Raw genomic sequence first — 21,262 nt, forward strand, 5'->3', positions numbered from 1 at the left:
ACAAGTTCCATGTGATGTGTATCTTACCACAGTGAAAAAACAAACAAACAAAAGAATATCTTCAGGAACACCTTCTCCAGTGATCATTTACAACGTTCTCTTGCCTGGCACAGTATGAAGCATGACCTTCTGAAGTTTCAGATTTGTGTAAGTAAAAGTCCTTTAATGCTACATCCCTGCCACTTTTCTGGAAAGCAGGAAGTCTGGAGGAAACGGGTCTTTTTATTTTTTTTTAAGTTATAAAATTTTATATCTGCATGTTTTATATGAATTCTCATTTTGGTTCAACCAGCTAAGACTCTGAATAAAGCACTTCCCCTCTCTGCGTTCCAACTTCCTCATTCATAAAAGGGGGGAGTGGGTGAGATGATCTCTGAGGGCCCTTTCAATTCTCAGATTCTGATTCCTGTTTTTCTAAATGCAAACGCGGTTTACCTCTTCAGTATACTTCATTTATTATTGACACTCTTCAGAACATTTTTGCAAGCCACTATTCGCTTCTGAAATACCTACTCAGCCATTAGAAATGACAAATACCCACCATTTGCTTCAACGTGGATGGAACTGGAGGGTATTATGCTGAGTGAAGTAAGTCAATCAGAGAAGGACAAACATTATATGTTCTCATTTATTTGGGGAAAATAAATAATAGTGAAAAGGAATATAAGGGAAGGGAGAAGAAATGGGTAGGAAATATCAGAAAGGGAGACAGAACATGAAGACTCCTAACTCTGGGAAACGAACTAGGGGTGGTGGAAGGGGAGGAGGGCAGGGGGTGGGGGTGAGTGGGTGACAGGCACTGAGGGGGGCACTTGACGGGATGAGCACTAGGTGTTAGTCTGTATGTTGGCAAATTGAACACCAATAAAAAAATAAATTTATTATTAAAAAAAAAAAGGAAATACCTACTTATTGCATTTTCCCCAAGGGCTAAAAGCAAGGAGGAAGGATGCAGGATGAAGTAGGCTGACAGGAAACAAAAGAGTTAAAGGTGTCCTGGAAGGAGCACTGGACTGAGAGTCTGAGGCTATGAGGTTCAATTGGGACTCTGCCTTGCTAGCCGCATGAGTCAAAAAGGAAGGAAGCATTTACTGGGGTCTTCTCTGCATGAGGTACTTCCATACATACTACCTTACTACTTTACAATTTTGGCAATTCACACACCATCTTCATAATTGTTTCCACATCCAAGTACTACCTGTAGTATTTATTATGTAGAATATTTTTTTCTAAATTATGAATAAATCCCTTTTTCTCTTTGTTTAAAATTGCTATCTTCTAAGCACTAATGCCCATGAGAACCCAAGTATGATGTTGGTTGTATTTTTTTCCTAATATACATTAAAATAAATATGTAACTATCAGAAAAAGAGAGTCCACATGTCAGCTAAAGTCACCTTGGGTGCCACTGGTGGGGTATGTGCATCTGGGCGATGCCACATTATCCTACTTTATCTCTAGTTATGGCTGCTGGACATTGAGCTACAGAGTTTAGTAACCCATTCAAGTTTGAATCAACACTCTCAAAGTAATGTGCTGGTTCAACACAATTTTATAGAACACATTTTATAGAACGAGTGGGTTCTATAAAATGGAGCGTATTTCTAAGATTTTTCAAATTTCAGGGACACTAACATTTCCAAAATTACTTTGGAGGCGACATACAGTAAATGCAAGCTTTTATTTTGCCAAGTAAGAACTCAAAAAAGTATTCTCATACCAGGTAACTAAAAAAAAAAAAAAAAAAAAAAAAAGCAGAGATCTTTCTACACCAAATGATTGGGAAGAGTACTCAGGATAATGTAAAGCATTTAAGAAAAACATTGATGATGTTCTGCTTCCTCGTCTAGGTTTCTTGGTTTGCTGAAAACTCTGCCTCGGGCCAGCCGCTTGACAGGCTCAGCACCCATGGGCCACAGACGCAATGGGAGACGGCTCTGGCATCACCCGAGTCTGAGTTCAAGTCCTAGTTGTGCACTCACCACGTGTGGCTTTGTGAAGCTAGAGCCTCAACTTTTCATAGGTAAACTGAGGCCACGGCTCACTGTGGAGAAGATCAAACACAGAATGTGTAGGAAGTGCCTTGCACAGTACCTGGCCTGTGGTAGGAGCCACAGCTTAGCTTTTTTTTTACCTTTCTCATCCTATCTCACCAGGAGGATTGCTCTCAGGATATAAGATGGCAACGCATGGGAAAGTGTCCTGAAAATGTGTTCTGCAGCTCTAGTCGTTTCTTTAGATCTCAGCTTAGTAGCAATTTCCTCTGGGAAGGGAACTTTTCCTTGACCCGCCACATTGGATAAGAAGCCCCTGCCTCTGGTCCCATGGCACTTTGTGCCCTGCATCTGCTCACTTGCCACACTGTATTCAAATTGCCAGGCAACCTCCCCCTTATCCAGGAGGCCCAGAAGAGCCCGAGAGAGTGGGGACTATGCGGGTTGTACTTATTGTTGCTTCTCTACCATCTTTCATATGTAGTTGCTGCCAAATTCGGCACCGGTGCACTCTTCTTTTGCTAAATGCACACAGTTACTGATGGGAACACTGGCAGGATTTTTCGAATCTGCTTTCCGGTATTGCTTGTGGCATGCTTGATGCTTTGGACCATGGGTTTATGGCAGCATTCCCGATTGGTCCTAGAAACATCAGCTCCAAAGATAATTCTTTGGTCAAGTAAGTTGGGAAAGACTATGCTCTATATGCCTCCCCATCCCAGGAAATTGACAATGCATGTTTCCATGGTAAAGCCTTATGAGACCTGCTATAAAGATACCTAGCTAACTTGAACACAGCATTTTCCAAATGAATTCTCCCCAGGAATACCTTTTAATACACCAAAGACCACTCTTTGGAAAGCTCTGGCCTATAGAGAACTTGAGCTCCAAGCAAATTTTTCTGATGGTTTCTGTCAATTCTTTGTCCTGGTTCTCCTTCCCCCACTTAAACTATGCAGCTGGAATCAGGAGAGACATAATATATTGGGCTGGACCAAAAGGCAATGCAGACAATAGAACCTTTGAGAAAACTAGACCTATGAATGAGCTGACCAGTCCAGGAACTGACCAAAAGTATTTTGACAATGACCAGAATGCCCTCATCTGTGCCCCACGTCAGAGCTCTCACACTTCTGTGCACATATATCACTACGACTGCTCTTCCTCCCTTTCTCTTCCATCATCATCCCCACCACCATGACCACCATCACCGTGACTACCACCACCACTACACTTCAGTTTTATGGTACATGGTCTGTGCCAAGCTTTGCTCTAAGTACAGGTACTTCCCGTATTAATGTATTTAATCCTCACAACAAGCTCATAAGAGAGGTGCTAGCATCATCTCTGTTTTCCAGAGGGAGAAACTCAAGTGCAGAGAGGTTAAGGAAGACTTGCATTTTATAGGATGGGTAGACCAATTTGCAAATCTATGCTAAGAAATCTTATTAAGAGACTGACACGCTGTGCATTTCAGTGACTGTTCTGAAGTGAAGCAGTCCATAATCAGCCACGTCTGTCTGATTCCAAGACAAGCTCTTCCTACGACATCAGGCTGCCTCCTGGTGTTAACAATACTTTATCTTTGTGAGTTATTTTATGTTTCCTAAGCACTTCTATAGCCTTCATTGTTTTAAAATCTCCTGACCATGCTTCAGACAAATGCGATCACTTTATAGATTTTAAAATTGAATCACAGAGAGCTACTACTAGTATAATAATAATGATGATATTAATGATAGCCACCTCTCACTTTTGACAAACTTATTGTTCACGGCAAAAATGGCTCACAAAGGGTAGACTTGGGGCTCAGATGCAAGACTTCTGATGCCAAGTCCAGAGTTTGCTCCACCCTTGAAAGGCGGGTCCCTCCAACAAGATTAGCCCAGCTGTGGCAGGAGAGAGAAGTTTACAGCACCAGCTCGGTATTCGGTTGGTGTGGTTTTTAAAGTAACTCAACATCTGTCATTAATTAGAGTTCCTGTTGCCATGGTGATGGTTTATTATTGCTCGGCTGATAAGATGGCAATTCAAGAATACTATCTTTCTCCTTTTCCCTCTCTCTACAGCAAAGATTTTTCACTTTCTTTCCCCTCTCACCTATGAGACATCTGAGCTTTTGCCACAAAGAATGATGCGGTGTTCTCAAACAGGGACCCCTGTTGGTTCTCTGGAAATAATCTTCCGAATTTTTTTTCCCTTTCGCTCAATGCAAAGGTTCTATCAACCCAACTTTGATTCACATTTCATTTCTTGTACTTATTAGCTCTCTGAACAAGTTAATTATCTTCCTCGAGCCTTACTTTTTCATCTGGAATAAGTGATAAAGGAGGCCTAACTGGCAAGGTTATTGTGAGAATTTGATATAACGAATATGAAGATATCAACACAGGGCTTGGAAGGTAATGGATACTCAAGAAATGATAGCAGATGTGATAATTAAAATAACAGCGATAATTATTTACAAAAAGATGAGATGAAACTGGGGTTTAGGGTTGGGGGCTGAGGTCACTGTGCCTTCACTCATTCATCAATCACTCTAACTTGTTCATCCACTGCAACTGTCCTTTTTCTTTACAGCTCTTAACCCAAAGCATAGTATATATTTATTCATATTTACTTATTTAGCTGTCTCTTAACCCTCAGCTGTAAATAAATGTGATGAAAATTGGTACAACAGTTATTTTGCTCATCATTTTACCTATGAGGATATTTGTGGAATGAATGAACAAATATTTACCAAGCAGCTATCCCATGTCAGTTTCTGTGTTAGGCACTGGAGATATGGAAATAATTAGAGTACAATTTTTACCCTGGAGGCATTCACATAAGGGATCTATGAAAATTGACAAAAACTAAAGGAAATGAGGCATTCATCTCCACTCCACAAGGGTTTTTGATAAATCCAGTGGCATAAATGGAATTAAATCTGCAGTAATCTTTTAGCACAAAGCATCAATGTGGTGGGTGGTATGGATATCTCAAAGCTCTAAGTGCCAAGGATTCAAACTGGTGGTGTTAAGCCCCCCAAAGTAATTAGAAATTCTCTTTGAAACATAGAGTTCAGAAAGAAAGAAAGAAAAAGGAAAAGAAAGGGAAGGCCTTTCAGAGGGCTGGTTCCCTGGCTCCTCCCAGAACAGTCTGATCCCCTCTGCTGGTGAAGCAAGAGGTCAGATCCCCAGACGGAAAATCAATCTCTAAGAGTCACTGGATAGAATTTCTAATTCACTAGTGCCATGACACGCAGTCTGTTTCTCGCCAAGGAAGATGAGGCCCAGAGGCTTTAGCTTCCCCAACCCACTGTACACGATCAGGCCAAGCTGACACCCCTCCACTAGCAACACGCGGCATCTAATCGTCACGCCGGCACAGAGGTCCCATTGTGAGAGCCCTTGAATATACCTTTCTCAATGGCTTGGATCTCCCATTTTGAAGTTATTTTATTATTGCATTAAGTAATAGGATTAACTACTTTAATGTATTTGGGGTTATTTCCTTTGAAACAATCTAGTCCATTGCTTCTCATGTTCTACAGAGCCCTTCCAAGACTGCCATGTCCACCGTGGGGAAAGACAGGGTGTGATGGCATAAGCAGGAGCTGTGCTTCATCTTCTGTCTTTCTTATATATCAGCCTCCCCAAATGTCCCACTGCTTTACATTTTTTGAAAACTAGACCTGATTCTTTCAGTCTAAAGATGAGAGATCAGAGGCCCAAAGAGGTAGACCTGTTGCCCCAGCTCACACATTGGGCTGTTCAGTAACCGAACCACTAAGGATGGGGGAGCTTAGTTTTGAAACATGAGGGTAATTGAGAATCGTAAGGAGCAGTTTGGAGTGAGTGCTGGCGTGAACAGGGAAAGCTGTTTCAGCTATAATCTAGGTGGTCTTGGATCGGATTTTATCTGTTAAAGACTTTAAATCTGAGTATATCCACAGAGGCGCTGCAGCTTTAAGTGGCTGGCTTTCTGTGTAACCAGCCAAGAATCTATAAAATTTCACCTCCAGTTCAGTAGAACATTTATCCAGCATTTATCCAACATTTATCCAGCACCCACTACTGGCTGAGGATGAGGAATACTTGCCCCTTACTTAGAAGTTCCCATTCAAATGGGGTAAGCAGACACTGAAATATCTAAGGGCTGCACCAGAGGTAAGCACAGGGGGGTAGGGAAGGGTAGAGGTGAGCCTTACCCAGAAGAGTTTCCCAAAGCAGCTTTACAGAGATGGGTTTTAGTATTATCCCAGTGAGCAGACTATGGGGTCAGAACATCCAGGTTCAGAGCTCACCAGCCATATGACCTTGGGAAGTATTTAGCCTCTTTGTAATTCAGCCCTCCTAGAATGCAAAGCTTAACTCATATCGGGACTTTATGGGACTCTAGTGAGGATTATGTGAAGTTAGTACACAAAAAGTGTAGAGACCAGGGCCGATCCATACTACATGAATCATTTTCAGGAGCCCCCTGAAGATAGGGTTCACAGCTCCCCACTCACTACAGGGCGCTGGACCCACGACTGCCTGCTGTTTCCTAGTAAGTCTAAGCACTTGCTTGAACCTCCACTTCAGGGTTGTCTATGAATTTCTCCTCCGGCGTCTGTAGTGGTTAGTCAGCTTACTGAGATGAAGACAACCGCTATAATCCAATTATCCAAACCAGTCTGGTCTGCCAGGATCCCTCCTCATCAGAGATGCTGACAGGTGAAACCGACACGGCCAACATGGTAGGAATTTCACTCTGAGTGACTCTATCCAACACACAGGCTCCTCCCGGCAGAGGTGGCAGTTGACAGAGGGGGGTAGGGAGGGGAGAGGGGGTAGATTCTGAGCTGCTGTGTGGTGGGTTGCTCGCTTCCCACAACCCAGAGGCATTGTCTCAGAAGGCGGCCTTCTCCATCCTGAAATCCTCAAACGTGGTATGTTCCAAACCCCTTATACACAGACAGATGTGCGCTAGTGAGATGGGACCGTTTCTAGGGGGTATTTATTTATTTATTTATTTATTCTAGGGGGTATTTAAAGAGTGTTCTTCTATTCCAAGGACTCTTCAGACCTGGAGATAAGTAATAAACCTGTGTCATTACTCCCAGGCTGAATTAATTTACAGGTTTTTTTTCTTAAGCAGGAAGCAGGGTTATCATTTAGGAAGCACTAAGGTTGTTGATTTTTTTTTTTTTTAAATGAGACCATTAGTCTACAACTTTTTTGGGGGGGTTGTTTTTAACAAGAGAGTCAAGGGATGTTGGGTAAAGGGTGCTCCCAAGACTCCTGATCAAATTCCTAATTGATCTGTTTATAGGAAACAACCCCCACCTCCAAACTGAGTCATTACCTATCCAGCCTTCTCTCTTGCTACTCTCACCCTGGGCTCTTCCCAGGGACTGAGTTGATCTTCTTCCATCCATGTTTACTCCTTTGCTCTCAACAGCACCTCCAGAGAAGTCCTCTTCTGCTGCTTCCCTGCTTATCATAGATTAAAATTTCTATTTCAAGCCTCACTTCTTATCCCAACCATACTTCTCTTTCCTGCTTCTGGCTGTTAGTTACCAGACAGTAGATAATATAATGACAAGCTTTGGCTTTAGGTTGCTTCATTTTTATCTATTCATATTTATCTAGCCACTTATGGGTGGCTTTTTCTTTTTTAAAACAGTTTTTAGGGGGATCCCTGGGTGACTCAGTGGTTTGGCGCCTGCCTTTGGTTCAGGGCATGATCCTGGAGTCCCGGGATCCAGTCCTGCATCGGGCTCCCTTCATGGAGCCTGCTTCTCCCTCTGCCTATGTCTCTGCCTCTCTCTCTCTCGCTGTGTGTCTCATGAATAAATAAATAAAATCTTTAAAAAAAATAAAACCATTTTTAATGTATTTTTTATTTGTAAAAAATGATTGGCCCTATACTGCATAATACAGCACTTTGATGTCACTTGTAGAAAGAATGTGTGCTTGGGGACAGAAAAACCTGCATTCAATTTCCAGCTTGAATCTTAACACCCAGTAGGACTTGGATAAGTTCTTTTAATTTTGTGAGTCTGTTTACTCATTTGTAAAAACAGAAACAACACACTTTCCAAATAAATCTATTGTGAGAATTAGGTAAGAACAGTTAAGTATTGTCCCATAAGGAAATTTCTACACGGAGACCACAGCAATATGAGTCATGCATGCGGCTTCCTTACTGTCTGCATTGAACCAGGAAGAAAGCTTGGAAAACTCTCAGGAACAGATACAATTCTCCAAGAAACACAGGCTCTAAGACACACAAATTTAAGCTCAATTCTTAACGTCATTACTTAATATCTGTGGGACTTAGGGCAAATCACTTGCCCTCTCTGAGCTTCCATTTCCTTATTCGGGGAGTGTAAATAATCACATACCTAACATAGCAACTCACTTAGAATAGTGAATGGTCCTGAGCTCTGGCTCAAGCAAGAGGATTTCTATTCCTTTAGACTGGGCACTACCCTGAACTGTGCCTGGCTCTGACTTGTAACCAAGTCTGGTCTCCTTGAAGAGGCAGTAAGCTACATGAGGCTGTTGGCCTCAAAGCCGGACTTAGAGTTGAGTTATTGAGAGTTGGGTATTCGGTAAAGATGCTTAGGCCAGTTCCCTGTCTTGGGCATCAGTTAGTGAAATTGAACTGCTCTCCATGATAACCAGCCCCTCCTTCTCCAGTGAGCCTAGCTCATTCTAATAGGGAGAGAGGACAGGAAGTAAATTTACTGTAAGGATTGACTTCTCTTTTAATAATTAAAAAACAACCATAATCAGAGTACAGGCAGAAGAACTAAACTACTCTAGGTCTTTCAATAGAAAGAATTTAATACAAGAAATTGGTTTTATAGGTGACCAAGGGACACAAAAAGCCAGGCAGATGATGTTGCCACAACTCAAGAGATCTGCAACAGCAGAAAGCTGCTCAACCCCTTTCGGGGATCAAGGGAATTATGGGAGGCTGTGGTATGACTAGAGCCTGGAGCTGGGGATGCCAGGCTGGAGTTGAAGTGAAAGAGCTGAGTGGCCAGAAGTGGAGCTGGGGAATCACACTAGAGCTGCAGCAGGTGCTTTTCTAGTAAAGGGAGAGAGGACCTAATGACTCCCATCTTCCTGCCTGTCAGTCTTTCACCAGTAACCCCCACTAGCCAAACCTACCCAGAGGCCAGCTGCATGGGAGCCTGGGAAATGTAATACATTGCGGAATGGGGCCAGAGCGTGGGAGGAGGGGAGAAAAAGCTAAATGCGAGCAAACAGGCAAAGGACCAGCCCGGCCATCTTTGAGTAACAAATCCAAAGCCACAGCACAGTGTGTGATTTAGACAGTCAGCTAATAATAGTATTGGCATAGATATTACCATAATTTTGTCCAACTCTCACTGAAAGTTTACTCTTAACTGTGCTAAATACACATATCATCTCATTGACTCTTCACTACAAACTTATGAAGGATACACCATTAACAGTCTTATTTTCACAAATGAGGAAACCAGCTTGGCATGGAGAAGGGATTGACCTAAGGCACAGCTATGGCATTTGAACACAGGATTAGAACCAGATTTAGGTGATACCAGAGTCGGTACTCTTGACTATGGTTCTAGCTATTCCTTATAATATGAATCATAGTGCAAACAGTAAAAGGGAGGGTACTGGATAAGTGGAAACTTCTCATAATTACTGAAAGGGTATTTTGAAGACCTGCATTTCCAGGGCCAAAAGCCTAGAACACTGTGGGTATTAAATGTACCCTTAAAAAAATAGAGATTAAAAAAATGCATCCCTTAATGCAGTTTATGAAAGTCCATGGTGTTCCCTCTTGAAGGCAACAGGGTATTTTTGCTAAGAGGATGCCAAGTTCAGTGGCCTCTGTAGGCTTGCTGTTTACTGATATTTGATATGCTTCAACATCTGTTGCCCTTCTCGATTGATGGGTACTTCATTTTAGCACTTCCCTGATGCCAGGCTAGTGAAAAGCTTTGGTACTGAGGTCCCCTAAGCACTGCTGGGTCACTGGTGCAGCTTTGTTTGTAAAGCTGGCTGAAGGGAGGGATATTCAGGGAGGAGGAGGGGAGGGCCACACCATCCATTGACCACGCTGCATGTTCTCATTTGTAAGCCTGGGTCAAGTGACACCTTCAGAAAGTTATAAACCCCGGCGATCCTTTACTTGAAGTCAAGTTTCAATATCATGCTCTGGGCTCTTAACAAACTAGTATATGATGAATTCTTTTGCCACTGTGAAAGTTCATGGAAGAATTGTTAGGTTGGTTTTTAAAGGAATAGCAATTTTAGGAGTTGGTACCAGGGAAAATGTAGTCTCTTTTGATGAACGGGTATACTTCCTTGAGTCTGTGAACACCATATGATTTGACACATTTCCCAGTTTTGTCTTGGTTGTCTGGAAGCTCAGAGTAATTCCCTTATTTATGAGTCAGAGACCTATAGGCCAATCTGTCCCATAAATCTGTTTGGTTTGGCACTCGCCAATCCAGGGTTAAAATAATTTGAGTTTCAACGTCCTCAGGCAGAGTATACACTCTACAACTTGGCAAAGAATCAAACCATTTTGTCCTTTGCTGGTATCTCCCCCTGTTTGTATGGATTGCCTGGCACCTGAAGGCACATGAATTTGAGGATCCCCTAGTCTAAGTGGTTGGTGTATTCTCTTCTTTCTGCATAGTTTCTGATTTGTGAGTTTTATTTTGTTTAGTTTTATTCTGCTTATTCATATATCACAAGCTTCCTCAAGTCCTTTGCAGAAGTGGAGTACAAATGATAAATAAACAAACTGTTTTCTTCCCTGAGCAAAACTGCCAAGATCAGTGAAAGCAGCTGCATTCTCTCTGCATCCAAGTGTGGGTCATTCTTCTGGCTTGCCCCACCTGCTAAAGGGTCACCATGGCGGTGGGTTCAGTCATATTATTCCCTCAAGCGCGAGAAAGAATTTCTTCCTTACTAGTGAGTGAGGGCCTCAGGCACATAGTCACGTGGCATTATCTGTTCTCTCTATGGCATGTTATGTAAATCTAGCTGTAGGTGCTCCCCCTGAAGCAGCGGGCTGCAGGGCGTTGGCACGGTGGATCTGTAGCAGGACTGCCTGAGTTGAAACCCTCATCCCACCACTAGCCATCTGTGTGACCTTCAGCCAGATTACTGATGTCTTCATGCCTCAATTTTCTGCTTTATAAAGTGGGACGATACCACCTACTTCACAGGTTTGTGACAAGAATTAAATCAATACAGGAAATAACATGAGTGTTGTCCTGCATGCCAGGCACTGTGTTATATGTACTATTGTTCATAAAATCTTTGTAACAACTCAGTGGGTCAGTTAATATGAAACTGATGCTCAGAGAGATTAAGTAGCTTGCCCAGCCAGGTTTGCTCACAAAGCTAGCAGCCAAGAACAGGCCATACCCTGGCGTGTACATGTCACATGGCCCCTCCCCTAAGTTCTAGCTCCATCACTAGCTAATCCTCCATGGCCCAGTTCAAACGTTGCCTTCTAAGGACTTTCCAAGTTTCCAGCCCTCAAGAGAGTGGAAGACACTCCTTCGTTGGTGCTCCATTATCCTATCATACAACAACTGTAGTTTAAATAAATAATGGCCAACTAAACCCTATTTCACCTTACATGTTCTAACGTGTTCACTGTTTACAACATAAATTGTGAGGTGATAGATCTATGATGCAGGTATTATGGTTATCTTTTACAGATGAGGGATCTGAGGCACAGATAAATTAAGTAACTCACCCAAGGTAAGTAGCAGAGCCGTGATCTGAGCCCAAGCAAGGCCCTGAGATCTTTGCTGTTTACTTGGACTTTCTCATAAAGGTACCTGCGTGTGTCCAGATCTTCCCCACTAGACTGGAACTACGTGGGCACTGAGATGCCCTTCATTCTCCTTTGTCCTCTGGTCATCCACGACTGGCCCTGTCGCATGATAAACTCTTGCTGCTGAAGAGTTTATCAATGAATTAAATAGGAAGCCTCATCACCTACTTGAATTGAGGCCCACGTGCATGCCTTTTCCCCATCTAGTCTGCTGGCATCTGTCGGCTGAGCTCACAGATCCCACCTGAACTCCAGCAGTAGAGGAGAGCAGAAAAATGCACATCCTGACATCACAGGAAGGACTGGAGTAAAAGGTACATTAATGGGAGCAAAAAACAAGCCAGTGGAGTGATTAATTTGGCCTCCCCTTCAATATTATGTTTACACAAGTTGATTATATAGCACTTAATTACTAATTTGCCCTACTTAAACCAAGACTGCTTTTAATTTTTAATGAGATAAGGGAAGGAGATGCCTTTACTTAGTAAGGAGAGCTATTTTATTTCCTTCTCTTGTTTGGCCCAGCCAGTTAATAACGTATCTAAGGAAATGCATCCCTCTCATGAATTCTTCCTCCCCATCATCTTCTCAACCTCCCAGGTTTAAAAAGGGATGGAAACAGACAACAGCTGCTTAGAAACAGACTGACTTCACCTTCTGATCTGGTTGGCTGGGTTGGGAAAGGCCTTGCAAAATGTAGAAACATGGAACCTATAAACGGTGCTGACTCTTTGGGCACTGGGTGGATCTATTCCCAGAAACCATGATTGGTTGTTAGTGACAACAGAGAACATGGTCGTGGGTGTCCAAACAAGGCAATCCTCCCATAATCCTGCATTATTTCGTGGGTGTGAGTGTCAGGTAATTTTAAGAACAGCCCTGGGGAGGTCTAGACATAAGAAGAATAAAGAGATTGGCATCAGATCTGGACTCGATTGCTAGCTCTGCCACTTGCTAGCTGTTAGACCATGGGCACATGACTTACACCTCCTTAGACTCAGTTTTCTATCTGTAACGGTGAGGTGAAGAACCTATCTGGCAAGAATTAAGTATCATCTAAAGCACCTTAGCATAGTGCCCAGCTCAGAAGATGTGTATAGGACATTACTAGTTGTTTTTTAGCAGAGGTAAGGCAGGGAAATGAGAGCAGGTATAAAGGAGCACCTTTTGAGACCCCAGGATGTCTCGGGTCCTTGTCTGCAGAGCTGTGGAGTCTCCATCAGAGTGACTCAAACAGCCTGGCCATAATGCCATAAGGACCTGGCCCAGAATGTGAATAAGCACACTGACTCTTTCATCGAGAACATCTTAGTATGAATAAAATGTCGTAACTGATTTACATTCTGATGCAAGTCTCTTATCTCACCACAAATCAGTAACAAACCATTCACAGATTGGTCTCTTGTCTACAGACCAACCTAACAGCCCAGCCTGGATGACTGTGTTGAACATTTGCATGTGTTCCTGAAGACCCCCTCTCCACCCTTCTCCAGGCCTTGCGAAGCTCACTTGTACCAATGGTATCAACGAGTTCCTTTGCCCTCTGACTCTCAGTCCAGCCAATGGGGAACCCAGCAGTAAATCAGAAAGTGGGAGGAAAATGAGGTCAGTAATTCAGCTCTTTCCTTCCAGAGTTACTGGCAAGCAGGCTGACTCAGTAGTCTCTTGTGGGGTTCTGGGGTTCTAGCAACTGTGCTCTTCACCTCATAAGGTCCAACTGTTACAAACCCCAGGGTACCACATCCTCCCTCGTGACTTCTCCACGCCCTGGTCTACAGTCTTGTAAACAGTGCCTCTACTAAATTCTCTAAAATTATCCTAATTTAAAAATAAAACAAGACGAAATCAGAGAGACAAATCATAGACTCTTAATCATAGGAAACAAACTGAGGGTTGTTGGAGGAGTAGGGGTGGGGGAGGGGATAAGAATAGACATTAAGGAGGGCACATGATATGACAAGCACTGGGTATTATATAAGATTGATAAATCACTGACCTCTATCTCTGAAACCAGTGGTGAAAATGAAACTAATGAAATTTGAATAAATTTTTAAGAAGAAGAAGAAAAATAAAATTATCTTAATTTAAGAATGCTCTCTATGGGGGTGTGGACTAGAACAGTGGCATATTAAGGTACATTCAAATTCTTTTTTTTTTTTAAAGATTTTATTTATTTATTCATGAGAGACATACAGAGAGACAGAGGGGCAGAGACACAGGCAGAGGGAGAAGCAGGCTCCATGCAGGGAGCCCGACATGGGACTCGATCCTGGGTCTCCAGGATCACACCCTGGGCCGAAGGCGGCGCTAAACTGCTGAGCCACCTGGGCTGCCCAGTACACTCAAATTCTAGTTGTCTACTACCAGTACTAGTTTTTTTTTTTTTTAAATAATAAATTTATTTTTTATTGGTGTTCAATTTGCCAACATACAGAATAACACCCAGTGCTCATCCCGTCAAGTGCCCCCCTCAGTGCCCGTCACCCATTCACCCTCACCCCCCGCCCTCCTCCCCTTCCACCACCCCTAGTTCGTTTCCCAGAGTTAGGAGTCTCTATGTTCTGTCTCCCTTTCTGATATTTCCTACCTATTTCTTCTCCCTTCCCTTCTATTCCAGTACTAGTTGTTTAAACAATACCAATCACACTCAATCACAGAAGAATACATTTCTATCTGGGAAACCTTACCTTTTTTTTTTTAAATTTTTATTTATTTATGATAGGCACACAGTGAGAGAGAGAGAGGCAGAGACACAGGCAGAGGGAGAAGCAGGCTCCATGCACCTGGAGCCCGACGTGGGATTCGATCCCGGGTCTCCAGGATCGCGCCCTGGGCCAAAGGCAGGCGCCAAACGGCTGCGCCACCCAGGGATCCCGAAACTTTACCTTTGAAATCTTAGGCTAAGCCTTGGATTCTGGCTCTATCCCTATCTAGCCATTGGCTTTTGATAAGTCATTTCACCTCTTTTAACCTGCGGTCTCATTTGTAAAATTATTATAACAGTATAGGAAACGTCCTTATGTACAACTTTTAACATGGTATCAAATTTCTAAATGTTCAATTTTCTTTGATATGCATATTACTAAAGACTTGCCACTCAACTTTCTGAATACATGGTACTTTCTTAGGGTTCACTGCAGAGTACCCAATACCTCCAGTAAACAACTGTAAGATAATTTTTTTCTTTCCAAATACTTCTTGATCACTTGCCTCAATGCTACAACCCAAACTCTTTCATTGACTTCAGTAAGACCTCTGTACATTGAATGAATCTGAATCAAACTGTGTCCAATAGCATGTGGTATGTACATATGTATATGTATGTATATGTACGTGAACATCTGTGTGTAGTCATTTGTTAGGGCCTTTTTCTCAATTATAAAAAATTCCTGATTTAACTAAAGGTCGTATCTTTCCTGGTCTCTTATTTGGGTCCATAGCCTAATTTATTGTTTTGAACATTAAGCTTATACAACATGGATCTGCTCTTCATGAATTATCTTAGTGTAAAGGAAAAAAGAAATTATACCCAACCTACTCATTTCGTTTATTTCAAAAGGGAATTTTATTATGAAAAGTAAAGGTATAAATGATCATTACAATGGGAAGTTAATTACTCACAAGCATTGGTTTCCACAGAAAGATGTTATGTATCTTTTCAGATTTGCACCAGTATGAAATGTTGTCTTGAACAAAATAAAGAGTTTGATAAACTTTATTCTAGAAATATAGTTCTGTAACCCTTCTAAGTTTTTTAAGGGCTCAGTAGAGGTTTGACCATTGTTTGCTTTTATAAAAAGCCCAATTCTTAAGTTTCTAAAAAAAAAAAAAAAGAGGAGGGACATATTTGGGGAAAAAATGTTCATTAGGTTAAATCTTTTGTTAATAACGAGAGTATAAAAAGTGTCTTTTAATTAAAGCTCTGAATTAGTTAAAGTGCTTTTCTGCATCTACCTCTATAAAAAGTAAATGAGTGGATTATGATTTAAAAAGCAAGATATAAAATAAAACAAACAAAACAAAACAATACTGGTGGGCATGGTATGAAGCCTTCTCCAGGAAAAGGAATTAGAAAATTTCTAAATCAAAGAGGGCACACTTTTTTTTATTTCTATACTGGGTGCTCACCCAAACACTGATAACAAATGTATGCTGCTGATAAATTCTATAAACCGTATTACCCTGTGAAGGGCAGCTACACTACCATGTTGGGATCTATGTCTTTCCTGGGCAAAGTATATGTATTCATGGGGATACAGTTTGTTGGAATAAAAAGAGCATGGACTTTGTATCAAATAAGGCTTGATTATCCTCCATGTTTCAGAGTTTCTCATCTGCACACTAGGACTGTTACACACTCACTGGTTGCCACAAAGATTTTATGAATGATGAGGGATGGAGAGTGACAGGCCCTGTTCCTAGATCACCCTATAAGGAGCAGGAGAGTCAAATGCTATATATCATATTCTGAAATAATTACCTAAAAAGAGAATTCTAATTTTCAGCTGATGTTTTGACTTTTATACCCGTGATTCCATTCTGCAAAGTACATTGGAACAGGAGATTTACAATTAATCAGAACCTGAATCTGTTGCCTTTTTTTTTTTTTTTTTTTTTTTTTTTTTATAAGGAACGATTCTTGAAAAGATAAGAGTGTACTGTTAACCAGGTGTGGCAATAAGTATAATGAATGTTAGGGCCAGCAGTGCATTCTTAATTTAATTCTTCTTTAAACTACTAATTCTCAGTCCAGGATTTTCTGTTGACTTTCTATGAGGCATTGACATATGGGACAGGACACTCAGAAAATTCAATCAGAAATCTGAATCTATTTAATTAGAAACCAGAATCTCGTATCTCCAGAAACACATGCTTAAGCAGCAAAGGGCAAAAGGCGACTAAAGAAAGTTGATAATATCAGGACCATATGTGAAATGAATAGGATTATAAAGGGCCCGGGGATGAATGCTAGATGGAACTAAAATTCAGAGCAATGGACTCCTCATACACGAGAAATGGGAGCCCTGAATTTTCATCCACCGTTGGTGGGAGTGTACGGCGTTAATATGTATCCAAATTCTAAAATTTGGGAAACTTTTTGGCTAAACAATTATATCTCCCTAATTTATTTTATGGAAATAATTTAGGCTATCTGCAAACCTTTAGCTATAGAGATATTAGCTGCAGCATTCTTTAAAACAATAGAGGCAACGTAAATACTCAAAATGAGGGGATTGGTGACAGAAGCCTTGGCATATTCTATGGGATATAAAATTATGTGGCCCATAAAAATGACAAATAAAAATGTTTACTACATGTTTTTGGGTGGGGGAGAAAGCTATAGAACATTAGGCATGGTATGAACACATTTTTGTAATTTAAAGAAGTGTAAAGTGGTTTAAAAGTATATATAAAAGCGCTAGAAGTATAGAAACCAGAATCTTCACTACTGGGAAATTTTTAGGGTAGTAAGGTCACTGTTTTCATATTTTTTCTTTCAGCTTCCCTGAATTTTCTTACTTTTTCTCAATGAATATGACTGATTACTTGTAGTCCAGGAAAAGGGGGGGGGAAAAGGCAAATTAAGCAAGGCTGAATGTACCAAGAAATGGGACGGTTTCAAATTTCTGAACGTCTGCGACCTGAGAGTGTCTCCAAGCCTCTGGCAACTAAGATCACGATCATCAGCTTTACTCTGCATAGTGTGAAACTGGTATGTGGATGGTGACAGACTGCCAAACAGCTCTCAAACTCACAAAAGCTGACTCCCACGTAAGGAAACAGAACGGAGACGTCTTGGGTCATCTAGGAAATCCCAGACTTTGAAGCGCATAATAGGTTTGAATGTAACTGGCTCAAATGGAAGCAAACTTTGGGACAAAGAACGGCCTTGCAGGCTTCAGCGAAGCAATGAGGGTGTCTGCAAGCACTAACCTCGAGGGCAGACCACCGTGGTCAGTGAAGACCACCTCTCTTATGGGTGCCCATTGCATAAAGGATGAGTAATCAATGGCCCTCAACAAGCCACTTCCATGTGTTGGTCTGCAAGACCCAAGAGTCTGTCTGGAACGTGACAAGGAAAGCTGATGGTGGGAACCTAAGGAGTCAAGGGTTTACAGGAGTGGCAATGTTCACATTGTGGGGGAAGAGAGGTTTGGATTAATTGGTTGATTCCAAGGGCTTATTTTCTTTATACTGGTAGGTGCCTGACATTGATTGGGGAATTCTTCATTTCTTGTCACCGCCCCCTTTTTGCCGACTGCTGCTTCAGAGACTTCCTTCACTGCTGTTTTGGGGGGTGGGGGGGCAGGTGTCAACATAAATAGCACTGTTAGAGCTTGTTTCAGATAAATAGATTGGGAACAACGACACCAACAAAACCCCTGTCTTTTATGATAAGAAATTACAGAAAGCACATGACATCTGCAGGAGCCTGAAGGAAGCAGAAAGTGGAAAGCTGTTTTGTATTTTTGCCTCTGTTGCCATTTGACTGAGTTTTCTTTCATGGTGTCTTGAAACCGGTTTCTTGTTGCATGTATCCTTTGCAGTTCTTAGAACTTCTCTACTGTCTATGCTTAGATAATGTGAGCACGTTGCTATTTCATGAATGTATTTTTTTTTCCAGCTTGTTCCTTTTCCAAGGCCTTGGGAGCCTAAAGAAGTGTTATGGGATGCCCCCAACTTTCTACTCATAATTATTTGCTTTCTAGGGCATTCAGAACTAGAGAATCACTTCATAGTGCACAGCCAGCCAAGGGAGTGTTGATGGGGTGACTTGGGAGATCAGGAGTGGTCAGATGGAAAGGTGACAGAGGTCAAGACTGCATAGATTCCATATTCCAGTGCATAAAAGGAGGAAGGAAGACGCCTCCTTGCATCCGCTGTCACTTGCTCAATGATTGAACTTTTACCATGAAGTGGCATCTCTGTGGTTTGATTCTATTTTACTGATTCAGCTACAGATCTGAGGTCTTTGTGAAGATAACCGTGCCATGATATTTGTCATACTATCTACTGGAGGTAGAGTTTTGAAAACTACTAAATGGAGAACACCATTTCTAGACAGAGACAACTCTTGAAGATATTATTAGTCGTTCTATTCTTTAATATGGATGGATGGTTTTATCACTACCCTCTGTGAGATCCTCATTTGAAAGGGGATCAGCAGGAAGCTTTCGAAGTCTAAGGGAAGGGAGGGCAGGAAGGAAGCAGGGAAGAAAGGGAGAGAGAGGCTATGAGGATGGCCACATGAATGAATAAAAGAGCAAGCAGTGGAGGCCAGGCACTGGCTTCAAAATTTGAAATAGTAATGGACCTTGTACTTGACTAATCTCTCCCCTTAATATCTTACCTGAACATGCTATCCACTATCCCTCTCCATCTGATAAATTGGCCCAGAATTGCAATATATAGACAGATTTGCAATTATTATAGGTAAAACTTGCAACACTAAATCCTTCTGACCTATTGCTATCACCATCGGAAGGCACAGGGCTCTATCCCTGGCTGGATAGCCCCACTCATGGGCCCAGGAAGTCGGGAACCCCTGTCTCCCCAGGCATGTAGGTTTCTTTCCTAGGTCTGTAGCCTGGGTCCTCTAGACTTTTCCTAGTCTTTCGTTCATCTGGAGGAGATGACTCTGGCTATGTCTACCAAAGTCTGCACACTATGGGAGTATAAAATGAAATCCTCCCTCCAACCACCGAATGTGTGGTCTACGAGAAGAGAAAACAATGAGCTCCTGGCAGAAATCGCTCAACTTTCTTATAAGGAAGGAGAAGCAGGCACGCTGAAGACCAGGTAGGATCTCTGAAGTTCAAAGAAAAACCTGTACTGAAGTTCAGGTTAAAAATATGAATCATAAGGAAAAAGCAATTCTATTCCACATCAGCTTGTGAGAATCCTGAGCTTGTCCCCAGGCCTGGGGCACATGGGTTGGTGCCTCTTCTTTGGAGAGGGGTGAAGGAAGCTGTGCCTATGTGCATTTACATTTCCAAAGCAGTTGTGAACATAATCATTATAACAATGTTGATGTTTATACCTGGGGTTCATGGAGGTCTTTAGATTTTTCAAGGGCTCTTTATCTCAACAGTCCCATATGAGTGGCAATTCTTCCTTTTTAGGCATTTTTTAAAAAAGGAAATAATAAAGCAAGTACGTGGAGAGGCCAGGTGACATTGCCTGAAGATACCCAACGAGCAAGCACAGGGGTGGAGACTATAGGATTCTCTCGGGCATGCAATGCCAGATGAGCTTTCAGAGCTCTCTCAGCTGGGGGCTCTCTTTACTAGATTATAGTGTCTCCTAGAAATTACAGTCACGAGGGGCTCATCCTTCCTTGGGTTTAATAGGAGAGACGAGCTTGTCTTTAAAATGTTGTGAGATTTGCAGCTGCTACTCCTGTCACCAATCCCAATATTCAATGCACCCTATCTGAGATTCTGTTCCAGAAGATTAACGGAAAAATCTGATGTAGTGACGATGATGTCAGTGAGGAATTAAGTTCGGTTTCCACGTAGGCAAAGATGTGTGTGGAATCGTCTTGGAGCTAGAAACTCCAGATTTGACCAAGATACCACTGAGGTACATAAAGTCACAGTAGGAAGTATCTATCTGATGAAGCAGCCCTATCCCACACTACTCTTTTCTTTTTTTTTTTTTTTTAAGATTTTATTTATTTATTCATGACAGACACAGAGAGAGAGAGAGAGAGAGGCAGAGACACAGGCAGAGGGAGAAGCAGGCTCCATGCAGGGAGCCTGACGTGGGACTTGATCCTGGGTCTCCAGGATCGGGCCCTGGGTTGAAGGCGGCGCTAAACCCCCGAGCCACCGGGGCTGCCCCCCACACTACTCTTTGTTCAAGCTATAGACTATCCCCTGATTTGTGACCAACAGCAGGTATTTCTTTTCAGAAAATACAGCTTTAAACATTTATGAAGCCAAAACCTATTTTTAACACAAAAAGAAAAAAAAATCAAAGTAGGAAAAAAATGAAAATCAGGATGGGATATAGATCCAGAGAGCCTTAGTTTCAATTCTGCTTCTGCCCTTTATTAACTGTAGTCTTGGGAAAATTATTGAAAACTGCTCTGAGCTTTGGCTTCCTCCATATGTAACACAAGGATGAAAACATTTAGCCTTCAGGCAGGGAGGCTGTCAAGATCAAGTGAGGCGTCTTAGTTTGCTCGTGCTGGCATGATAAAGCACCAGAGATTGGGCATTTAAACAATAGAAATTGGTTTTCTCATAGTTCTGAAGGCTAGGAATCCACGATTAAGGTGCCAACAGGGTCAGGTTCTGGTGCGGGCTCTCTCGCTCACTTGCAGGGGGCCACAGATATGCTGGGTCCTCACATAGTAGAGAGAGAAAGCACAAGCTCTCTGGCATCCTTCCTAGAAGGGCACTAAGTCCATCATGAGGACCCCACCCTCATGGTTTCAC

At 42.1% G+C, this 21,262-nt stretch overlaps 1 protein-coding gene and 1 long non-coding RNA gene across 25 annotated transcripts in view; one reads left to right on the plus strand and one right to left on the minus strand.

The window, feature by feature from the left end:
- Positions 1-4,585, plus strand: part of LOC119871879 — a 40,779-nt gene extending 36,194 nt beyond the window's left edge. Inside the window, exons 2-3 of the long non-coding RNA XR_005359699.1 lie at positions 33-147; positions 1,851-4,585. This is a non-coding gene — a long non-coding RNA (uncharacterized LOC119871879). The remainder of the gene's footprint in view (positions 1-32; positions 148-1,850) is intronic.
- Positions 1-21,262, minus strand: part of FGGY (FGGY carbohydrate kinase domain containing) — a 414,792-nt gene that overhangs the window by 56,231 nt on the left and 337,299 nt on the right. The window lies entirely within an intron of this gene.

The sequence above is a fragment of the Canis lupus genome, chromosome 5 (assembly GCF_011100685.1).
Source record: "Canis lupus familiaris isolate Mischka breed German Shepherd chromosome 5, alternate assembly UU_Cfam_GSD_1.0, whole genome shotgun sequence".
Lineage (NCBI taxonomy): Eukaryota > Metazoa > Chordata > Mammalia > Carnivora > Canidae > Canis > Canis lupus.